Genomic DNA, 10,814 nt, shown 5'->3' on the forward strand with positions numbered 1-10,814 from the left:
CTAGGTTAGTCTGAGTTTTGCTGCCGGGGGGCCTTGAAGGGCGGCTCATCGTCCCTTTCTGCCACCAGGACTGGGGCTTGGTGACGTCGGACATCTTTGCTGGGACCACGATCGACCCGAAAGCATTGGTTCAGAAACTGCACTGGGACACGGGAAGTGTCATCTCTGCTGGAGCAGGTGAGAGTGCTGGAGGGAGAGCCTTGGTGGCCCTGCAGACTCCTCGTGGGGCCCTCTGGCCATCACCCTCGGAGACTCGTAGCTGACTTCTTGGTGGGGATCGCTACTGTCAGAGCCCTTGGTGAGGGCTCCCTCCCATTTACCGGGAGTTTTGACATTGCCCTGCTCTGGGGTCTATACTGAGTCTGCTCTCACGCTATGTGTGCTTTTTATTGAGGACGAGGTCTTGGCTACAGTTTTTAATCAACCCAACAATAAACACGGTCAGAATTCTCTTTTCATGGGCCCTCACTCCAGCGTCTGTTGTGGCTCACAGCTGACTTCGCTCTGAGAAGGTGCCTTGATTGTCTCTGTCTCACAGCCTCTGGTGGCTTCCAGGTGCCTGTTGATGGTCAGGTGGTGCGAGTTAGGCCAGTGGCCAGGCAGGCAGGGACCTCTGAAATCCGAGAGGTTAGATCTTTGCCTTTTGGCATGCTTTGGTGTGTGTGGGAAGCAGGCTGTGTGGGAATGATGGGAAGAGGAAGGTGGGAGTGCCGAGTTCTCACAAAAGACCCCAGAGGCAGAGGGTTATAGCCAGCTGCTGGGCCCTGTGCTCCGGACTGAGCTCTCCCGGTGTGAGAGAAGGGCCTGGCAGGGGAGCTGGTGGATGCTGGCCCTTCCCAGGGCTTGGGCTAGGTTTGGGCATATCCTGTCTCTGGTTTCCAAAGAGAGCCTGGTGGTCATCTGTCCTGTGTAGGGGGGCCCCCAGAGTCTGGAGTGCGTGGGGCCCTACCTTAGGTGGCAGGTATGGCTCTGTGGGGAGGGAGCCAGCAAACAGCCTTTCTGGGGAGAGGGGACTGCCAGAGCACGCTTGCTGGGGCCTTCTGCTATGGAAGAAGGCTTCTTTCCCTCTTGTCTCTCCCCTCCCCCCAATAAAAAATGGGGGGGGAGGGAAGAGGATCGGGGTCTGAGTGGGCTGGACTGTGCTGCGAAGGGAAGCCTTCCTGTACTGGTGAAGGCTTCTTGGTGGGCGAGTCACCAGAAGTGTGGGTGAAGAGGTGGGGGAGGAGCTGGCCTGGCCCCAGGCCCCCACAGGGCTGCAACCCTTCTGCCTTGGGGAGGGGCTGGGGGGGGGGTGTCAAGAGGACCTTGGGTCCAGGCAGCCTCTGAGCCTGGGTCTAGAAGAGGCCCTCATCTGTGTTGGCGGGTAGAAGTTCCTCCCTGGAAAGTGTGACTCGAGCTGGGGACGCTGGCTTTTTTTGTTTTTGTTTGTTTTTTTGTTTTTGGCTAGGCAGTGGGGTTAAGTGACTTGCCCAGGGTCACACAGCTAGTAAGTGTTATGTGTCTGAGGCCGGATTTGAACTCGGGTCCTCCTGAATCCAGGGCCGGTGCTCTATCCACTGCACCACCTACTTGCCCCTGGGGGGCGGGGGGGAAGACACTGGCTTTGAGCAGCTTCTGGCCCAGGGGCTGCTCTCGCCCCTCCCAGAAGCCCTGAGAATGTGAGGGCTGTTTGTTAGTGCTCTGGCCTCTTTTGGCCCCACGCTCCAGGTCCAACACTGGCCCTGCTTCATCTGCAGAACACTGCTAGTTGTGGAATCTGTGTTGGGGGCTCGGGATGGACCAGCTGAGGGGGCACTCTCCGGAGCCCAGCAGCCCCCTCCCCTCTGCTGGAAGTGGGGGGAGGCCACCTGCTTTTATTTGGTGGGGGGCTATCAGTTGGCTTCATTCTGACCGCAACAGACATCTACAGACACCAGCGTTCCTCTGGACAGAGGGCAGGGAACCTTCAGATTTGAGGAGGAGACGCTGAACTTGGCTGCGTGGGGCACAGACAGAAGGGGTTTATCCCGAAGGATGGGGCATGTCATGACGGGCATAGGACCAAAATCTAGCGCTGGGAAGGACCTCCGAGACCATTCGGGCCAACCCCCTCGTGTTAAAGAGCCCAGATCTCCTCTCCAGAGCGTGGTTCTGGCATTAACAATGTCCTCTGCCCTGGGTCCAAAGTCTTCCATCTATGCACCGTCCCCTCCCTGCCTCACCTCTGCCTCCCCACTATCTTGGGAAGATGTCCAGAGGAGGCTAGTGTGCCAGACTCTGGCCCAGCCAGTCCTCTCCCTAAATAGCCTAAATGGGAGTCTGTACGTCTGTGTGTGCCCATGCAGCGTGTCTGTGTCTGTGTCTGTGTCCAGGCACCTTCTCCTCATTGCTGCTGATCAGGCTCCTGTGACTGGCCATTCTGCCTTAGCCCTTTCAGGGGATTCTCGAACAAGCCTTTGGGGGGCCCTCCTGAGGGAGATGGGGGTGCCTGGCTCCCCGGCGTAGCTCGGGGGAAGGGAGCTTGCTTCCTGAGCATCAGGCTTGAGGGATTGCTTTTTGCTGGTTAGGGTTAGAGCTCCTCTGTAGCTCTGACTCCGTCAGGACTGTTTATCCTGGGGCCCGGCTGCTCCTTTTCAGGAAAGGCAGTGACACTTCTGTAGCGTTGTCTAGGAGCCCGAGAACAGAGAACGGATCCTCCAGCCGCGCTTCTTATTGGCGTGGGATGTGTGGGCTCTGGACGAATGGTGTCCGCGATTAGCCGGGTAAGCCTCGATGTTAGGCGGGGATGTGGCGCAGAGCTTGGGGAAAGCCCGGACGGTTTCCCAGCAGCGGTGCTCTGGGTCTCTCCAGAAGCAGCCCTGGCAGCGGCTCTCGATGCTCCCCAGTCCTTTTCAAAGATAATTTGGGGACATGGATGGAAGCTCTCGTTTCCTACCTTCCTGGCTCACGATGACGTTATCTCGTATTAACACATCAGCCACAGTTCAGCCTCTATGCCGTGCCTTTTCTTGTAGAACTATTCCAAAATTGGGGAGGGAAAGAAAGAAGAAAAGGAAAAGCCTTAAGAGGAGGGGGAGGTAAGAGGGAGAAGCTGGAAGAGTTGGAGTAGGGGGAGAATGAGGAGGAGGAGATGATTCCATAGAGGTAGTAGGGCCTCCGGATTCAGGAGGACCTGAGTTCTAATGTGGCAGTGAAGCCTTACTGGCCCGGTGACCCTGGCCAAGTCAACCTCTGCCTTGGTTTGCTCAAGTGGAGAATGGGGATAATAAACTTTCCAGGGCTGGTGTGAGGATAAAACGAGACAATGTTTATAAAGAACTTTACCAATCATAAAGCAACATAGGAATGTGTGCTGTTATTGTCATGACGTCAGCCATGTTGGGCGGCGTGTGTCTAGCCTTCTACACCTGTAGTTCTCCACATCTCCAACAAAAGAAAGAGGGTGACTTTTTTCCTGTCTTTTTAGAGGTGGAGATTAGCCATTCATTTTTTGATTTTTCTTTTTAATTATGTTCTCATTGTTAGGGATTTTGTTTCCCTAATTCTGTTGACTTCCTTCAGCATGGGTGGGAAGAGGTCTGCCCCAGGGGTTTTTGAATTTTTGTATTTGTTACAGTGTGATACAATCTTCCTATGTTTTTCTGTCACAAATTGCTTAACCATTTCCCTAATCGATTTTCATAAGGGCTTTGTAGAGATAAGGGGGAAAAAAAGAAATATTCCAAAAGAGGGAAGTCTTGTCTTGAGTGGGCATTTCTAAGCGTCCAGTTAGTTGCCTGAGGATGGCTGATGCAGAGTGAGTGGAAGCACCCTGGGGGGCAGGGACTGCTTTTATTTTTCTGTCTTTGTGTCCCCAGGTGGGGGGGGGGGTTTCCCTTGGCCCATAATAGTCACTTAGTAAAAGCTTGTCCAGCCAATTAAATCCAATCGCCCAGTGGATTTACATGAACCAGAATGCTGCCTTGTCATCTGCCCCAAAGCTCACAAGGAACGGTTTTAAGTGCCTGCCCGCCCTCCTAAACCTGGAGAAAACTGCAGGTTTGGAAGCTCCTCCCTGGGTGGCGGGTGTAACCATCTGCCTTCTGCACTCCAGCTGCAGAGGGCCACAATAGCTCCCGAGGTCGGCAGGGTGGAGGAAGGAGGGAGAGGGGAGGGCAGCATTCATGCCCCTTACTCCCCCAGCCCCTGTGCCAAGTGGTTGCCTGGATTTCAAAACAAGGATAAACCTTGGCCCATGAATGCCTTTCCACTTTCTTTCCAGGGTCTGCTGGGAGCCCCCAAGTATTTAGTGGACCAGGCTCCTCCAGGAATTGGACTGGGGGGGGGGTGCTGTGGCTGCCAGGAATCTGGTAGAAAACCTTTCCAGGCCCCAGCTCTGCTGACCACTTTTCTCTCACAATTCCCTGCAGCTGGATTCATCAGGGCCTTTGAGCTGCTGTGGAATTGCTTTTTGTGCACTCCAAGGGCTCTCCAGCCAAGTGGGTTTCAGATAGGGCTGGTGTGGGAGTCTCTCCATGGGATCCCATCCCTGATGCTCAGATCTCACCCCCAGAGGGGAAGAAGGAAGAGGGAATCAAAGCAGGAAGAGCTTCCATCTCCTGCCCACGGGGGTCTTGTGACTTCTTTTTTTAGTTAGGAGTCAAGCAGCGGTTTCCTTGGGTGCGGATGGTGCCTCTCATTCTTTTCTGGGTTGGTGGGTCCCCAGAGTGCCTGTCCTAGTCTTCTGGGCACTTTCCTGCTGGGGTGCTTGATGGTGGCAGGGTGGGATGATAGGAGGTGGAAAATCTCGCCTGAACATGTGTGTGATTCTTTCGAAATCTGGCCCTTAGAACTCCCTTGCTGAGAAGTTATTTCAAGTTCTCAGGGTGCCTTTGGTTTGTTTATGAAGGCCTGGCGGACAATGCCCTGACACATTTGACCACTGATAACTTATGTCGGCCAGGACGTCTGGGGCAAAATATTTTCTGAGTCTCTGGGGAACTGGAAAGTTTCCTGTGGAAGGCTGGAGCATGAATGGGGGAGGAGGCCCCAATGCCTGGCTGTTGAGGGGAATGTGGAGTCCTTAGGGGTAGGAGAACAGGATTCTGTTATGTTGTAGCTGCTGAGAAGGTGTGTATTGTCTTGTTAAAATGTACTTAGAGGAGGACTATCTTGGGCATGCAAGCATGAGGTGGGTTTTTTTTTTTTTCAATCTGTGGACTAGGAGGATTAATAAAACCTTGAGCTGCCTGGTATGAGAACTAAAAGGGTGCAGACAGTGAGGACTTTGATTGTCCCAGGTGGGTGTCTCCTTGGCTGTTCGGGGCCGGAGCTTGTGAAGGACAGCTAGTTGTGCCCTGCAGTGGCCTAGCTGGCACAGGGCCACCAGTGTGCATTGGGAACAAGCCTGTATGTAGTATCTTTAACAAAGTAGTAACAAAGCTATTACCCTTCTGGTTTCTGTCCCTCTCTGGATTTTTTTTCTTCTCTGTATTTATTTTATTTTATTTTATTTTTGGCTAGGCAGTGGGGTTAAGTGACTTGCCCAGGGTCACACAGCTAGTGAGTGTTATGTGTCTGAGGCCGGGGGAGGTTGGATGGCTCTCTGGCTCATGGGGATTCCTTTCCTGTTTGGGTTGGGCCAGATGCTGCAGAGGTCCCTTCTAGCTCTAAGAGTCTGCATCAGTTCAAGGAAATCTTCCTGGGTTTCCCTGATGCCTTTTCAGTGTTATTATAACTTTCTGTTTCTTGCCACGGTGCCTCTTCAGGCCCATCTGCTCAGTACTAGGGGCTTGGTCTGTGCTGGTGGAGGGAGCGTCTCTACCCCAAACCCCTGGATGCGAAATGCTCTCGCCCCGGGGCTTCCCTGCGGCCGAGGCTGGCATAGCCAGCTCCTCCAAGGGTGCGCAGCCATCCTTTGCCAGTCCCCAAGAGCACTTTGGGATCTCGGTGGCAGAGCTGGCCTGGGAGCGGAGATGGTGCCCGTGACCCCGCCGTGTTCCCTTAGCGTGCCTGGGAACTCGGGAGTCAGAGAAGAGCCTTTAAACCAAGCTGACAGTCGCCCAGCGGGAATGACTTCTCACTGCCTCATCATTGCCCCCGGTGTCTGAGAACGTCCTGAGCTGGGGTGCTGAGGAGAGGTCCAGGGACCAGCCGCCGGCTCCCTCACTGCCCTCTACGCTTGCACCTTCTCAATCTTATGGGTGGCATTGGCTGTGTAGTCTGTGTTTGGGGGAGACTGATCACAGCGGGTTTCGCAGGCAACTCCGGCGTCAGGCGACTGCCGTCTGGTCTGACGAGGTAAAGCCCTGGTGCTGGGCCCCGAGATGGCCCGTCTCGGGGGGCTGGCCTGGTGTTTGCCCAGTGTGCTTGGCACCTCGTAGGTGATCAGTAAATGCTTATAGATTGCTCGCTTGTTATTTATTGATTGGCGGGGCTTCTCTCTTTCATCTGCGGCCACCCCTTTTCTTTCTGCTCGCCGAGGTGGTGCGTGTGTGAACACTGCAGCTGGGCTGGGGAATTAGAATCCGAGACATCGTCTTTAGTTCTGGCTGATGTTCTGCCTCCCCTGAGTCTGGGAGTGTGGACCTCGCAGGGTTGATACGCGGCTCCACTGAGATCCGGGGGGCGTGGGGCGGCGTGGGATGGTGGCAGACCTTCAAACGCCATGTGCGGCTGGCTCGGCCCACGCAGAGGCTGAAGGTGATGGCGGCGATGATGTCTCTCCTTTTCCCCTGATGGGCTCTCTGGTAGCTGAGTGAATAATTGTTAGTTTTCCATCCTGTTTGTATCTTCTAATATTACAGGTGAGGAAACTAAGGGTTCAGGTCTGGGTCCTCTGCACGGTCAGATCTCATCTGGGGCCCCCCATTGTAGAAAGTGTGCCAGCATAGGGCCCAAGGTGGGCAGGGCTATGGGAGAGTCGGGAGGGAGAAGAGAAGGCTGCTGGCGGTGGGCGTCGTGGGGGACAGATTGGGCTTGTTCTGCTCTGCCCCTGAGGGCAGAAGGCGGGGTTGTGGAAAAGATGGAGCTGGGCTTAGGGCCCCAGAGACCGCCTAGCAACGAGGGCTGTCCTAGAGTGGGTGAGCTGCCTCGGGAGGTGATGAGCTCCCCTCCCTGGAAGTCTCCCAGCAGGGGCCGACTGCCCACTTGTTGGGTAGGTTGTCAGACGGTTTCTTTTTAGGTGGGAGTTGGGCTGGGTGGCCTCTGTGGCTGGTTGGGGTGAGGAATGCTTCTAAGCTCACTCGGCCTCTTAACTGGAGGCAGGCACTGTGGCTGAGGCTGGGAGGCCTAGCGGCCTCCACTCCTGACTCTGGAGGACTCGGGCTTCCTGGCTGCCTCCTGTGAGGTTGCTCCGCTGGGACCGTGGATCCGTCTCTTTGGGCATAGGGCATCCTTGTCATCTGGAGGTCAGGGAAGGAAGCACAGAGGTCTGTCTTCTTCATGGTCTGAGATCAGTGGGGCCAAAGCAGTCACTAATTAATCATCTAGGCTAAGAGAGGGAAGAGGCAGGAGAAGGTGTGTGGACCAAAGGAACAGACACCGCCAACCATCTAATTCTAGGGAGATCTAGGTCAGAAGGTGAGGGAGGGATCGACCCTCACTCTGCCACTCAGCCGTGTGTCTCTTCCTGCTTTGGGGACTCTTTCCCCCTCTGTAAACAGACAGGGGACCTATGGTCCCTTCCACTTCTGGAGGAAGTCTGTGTCTACTTGGTGGGCAGCGGGTGCTTGTGGCTTCTCATCCAAGAGGCCGCCATGGCCGAGCGCCAGCATCTCCGTTCTGCGTGTGGACAAGGTAGAAGGAGGCTAGGATGATCCCCCTAAATGTGTGACCAATGAGTTTAATTCATTTAGATGGGGATGGCACCAGGATGCCCACCATGTGGGTCCTCTCTTGAAGTGGACCCCCATTTCCCCTGGAAACCCCATTGTTGGCCAAGATAGGGGCAGGTGCAGAGGCCCAGCTCTGCCCTGGAATCGGAGACAGCCCAGCCCATCCGTCTGCTGTTTGGGGGGGATAGGGTCTGAGGCACAGGGGCTTCCAGGCTGGCCTTGCTGAGGACCCTTTCCTGGGCTAGAAAGGGCAGCAGGTGTGGCAAAGACTCCCAGCCACTCACTGCCAGGGGCCTGAGATGGGTGACCAAACCTCAGCCTGCAGCTCTCTGGCATGTGGGGCATACCTCCCTCCCGAAGGCCCCCGCTCTGCGCCCTGGCAGACTCCTGTAAAGTCCAGAGCTCCTCACATACTCACTGCTCTCAATCTACTCTCTGGGGGTCCAGGACTATGGAAAAACAGGGCTTAAGGCCTGTTGTGGCCAGACACATGATGGAAGCCAGAAGGGAGGGAACGAAAGTTGGGGAAGAGCGTGCAGAGCCCTGGCCCTGCTGCTACCGGCTGCGTGACCCTGTCCAAGTCTCGTTCCTTCTCTGGCTCTCTGCTCCTTCCTAGTTGAGCCGCGAGAGTTGGACTGGGCGATCTCTCAGACCATGCCAAGTCAAGCCAATGAGAGGTAGAGATGGCACCGGGCCCCCCCGCCCCAAGCGCCTCCATTCCCTCACGGCAGAGCGCCCATGTCGTCTGGGTTAGTGAAGCCCCTTCTTCTGCCAGGGGGTCGTCTGTTTCCTCAGCTCCTTCCTTCCGTCCGAGGGATCCTTCTCCAGAGGCTCCCTAGCGCCTGGCTTTCTTCTCGCAGCTGTGAGCTCCCGCCATTGCCAGAAGGTCCCTAGTCTTCCCAGGGAGGACTCCCTCCAGAGCCACATTCCTGTCCCGAGTCCCGGGTGTCCACAACATCGCCTTTCCCTTCTTGAGTTAGACTCTTGATGTCTCCTGATTTGCCCGCGAGCCCCTGCAACGCTGGTGGTACGTGCCAGGCTGGCCAAGGCGGGAGGCACCAGTCTTTCCTACTGGGCTTCAGATCCATGGAAAACAAGTGAAGCTGATGCTTGGGGTTGGTTGTGCTCCCGAGATGGGAACTGGGACACCCCCAGCTCGGTGGCTTTCCTAGGCAAGCCGAGGACGTGCCTGGGCCTGGATTTGGAGGTGCAGAAGCGCTCCAAGTGGTTCTGTTCCATGACAGGAGATTGCCTCCCCCTCTTCTCTCCCCTGTGCCCCCTTCCCCTTTCTCTTCTCCCTCCTCTGCCCCCTCTCTGTCCCTCCCCCTTTCTCTCCCTTCTCCCCCTCACCCCACACCCGTCTCCCTGGGCTCCTGTAACCCACCTTCTTAATAACTCGCTGGTGGCTTCACCCGGGCTAGTCACCCCCATTCTGGCCCACTGCGTGCTGACATCCCAGGGTTCGAGCTGGGCTCTCGGGCCTCCCTCATGTTCTGACCCAGCCTTTCTGGTCTTCCAAGCCCTGGGATGAGGACTGCCTCGGTGACACTCACGGCGGTGAGGAGGATTTGGTAGCAGATCTGACAATGTGGATTCTTGTTGGGTGGATGTGGGGGGAGATGTCCCCCGGGGTACATGAAGCTTACGTGGCCAAGCTTCCCGAGTTCCCAGTGCTTTGTTCTGGGGGCAGCTGTGATCAGCCCCTGCTGGGCCTTGTCTGAGCTGTCCAGACCTTTGGGGCCGTCTGCTGCCCGTCACAGCGACCTGACTCTTGTGACCTGCTTGTCTGTGGCCCCGCTTCCTTCCGTCTGGAACCTTCCCTCGCCCTGGGAGTCAGGGGGCTTGGCAAACATGGTCTAGCCCTTCTCTTTGGCTGCCTGAGCCACTGGGATATTGTCACCCTGAGCCAAGGGTTCCAATTCTGGCTCTGGACGGGCCCCCCAAGGCCAATCCCCTCATTGTGTGGAGGAGGAAATTGAGGGCCAGAAGAGACCGGGCCAAGGCCCCACAGGATGTCGGTACCAAAGGTAGCATTCGAACTCGGGGCTCATCATGCCTCCAAGCGTGTAACCCAGTCTGCCCTTTTGCTCAGTGTGTGGTGGTCCTGAGAGAGTAATACAGGCGAGAATGAAGATGTTCTGGGAGAAACTGAGGACCCAAGGACAGTGAGGAGTGCTCCCTGGGTTGCTGAGGGGGGCCTGAAGAAGGGGAGGAGTGAAGCCTCCCAGCTCTGTCCTTCCTTCGCTCCATAGCCTGGGTGAGGGCATGCCTCGATTTCTCTTTGGATTTTGGGGGTTGTGTGGCGATCTGTGTTGTCTGGAGCAGCAGTTTGTGAGAACAGGGTGCAGGTCATTGCTGAGGTCCTGCCCCGCTCTCTGGCTGGCCCTGGGCTTCCTGGACAGCCCTTCCTTCCTGAGGCTGGCCAGGCAGCTTTGTTTCCTGGCAGGGCACTGGACGTGGGGCTTCTGGTCCCACCTCTGAGACTGCCTGGCAGTGTGGAGGCGAGTCCCTTCCTTTGGGCCTCAGTTCCCTCATCTGTCCCATGGCAGTCTGGCCCTCCTTTGTGCTTCTCCTGGGGTTGTTCTAGGGCTTGGGGGAAGGGTCAGCACCTGTGAATCTCATCATTTAAACAGGCTTTGAACAATGAGGTTTGAACCAAGCCTTGGGCCTAACCTGGAGCTGGCCAGGAGACTCCCCTCGGGTGCTGAGTACTGTGTACCAAGAATGGCTCGGGCTCCCTGTGTCTCTGATGCCACCAGCCCCCCTCCCCATTTAATTTTGGGCAGCAGTTGGCAGCTTGCAAGTAGTAAGAATAGCTCGGTGCCAAGTGGTTTCTTGGGCGGGGGTGGCAGGACCACTTGTTCTCAGCCTACATCCTTGGGGGTGGGTGGAGGGAGTGTGGATGGCGAGGGCAGCCTGAGGCCCAGCCCTCTTTCCTTTCGCCATGTTTGTCTGGAAGAGCCCCTGGAGGTCCCGCCATCCCTTCCCTCTGCAAGGCTGAGGCCCGGCCCTCTTCCCTTC

General features: G+C 56.3%; 1 protein-coding gene across 1 annotated transcript in view; it reads left to right on the forward strand.

Moving 5' to 3' along the window:
• FAM207A (family with sequence similarity 207 member A) overlaps positions 1 to 10,814 on the forward strand; it is a 54,294-nt gene that overhangs the window by 2,562 nt on the left and 40,918 nt on the right. The window contains exon 2 of the mRNA XM_027857401.1: positions 69 to 177. The gene's annotated coding sequence lies outside the window, so the exon portion shown is untranslated. The remainder of the gene's footprint in view (positions 1 to 68; positions 178 to 10,814) is intronic.

This window comes from Vombatus ursinus, unplaced genomic scaffold (assembly GCF_900497805.2).
Source record: "Vombatus ursinus unplaced genomic scaffold, bare-nosed wombat genome assembly UNPS02012147.1, whole genome shotgun sequence".
In the NCBI taxonomy this organism is placed as follows: Eukaryota; Metazoa; Chordata; class Mammalia; order Diprotodontia; family Vombatidae; genus Vombatus; species Vombatus ursinus.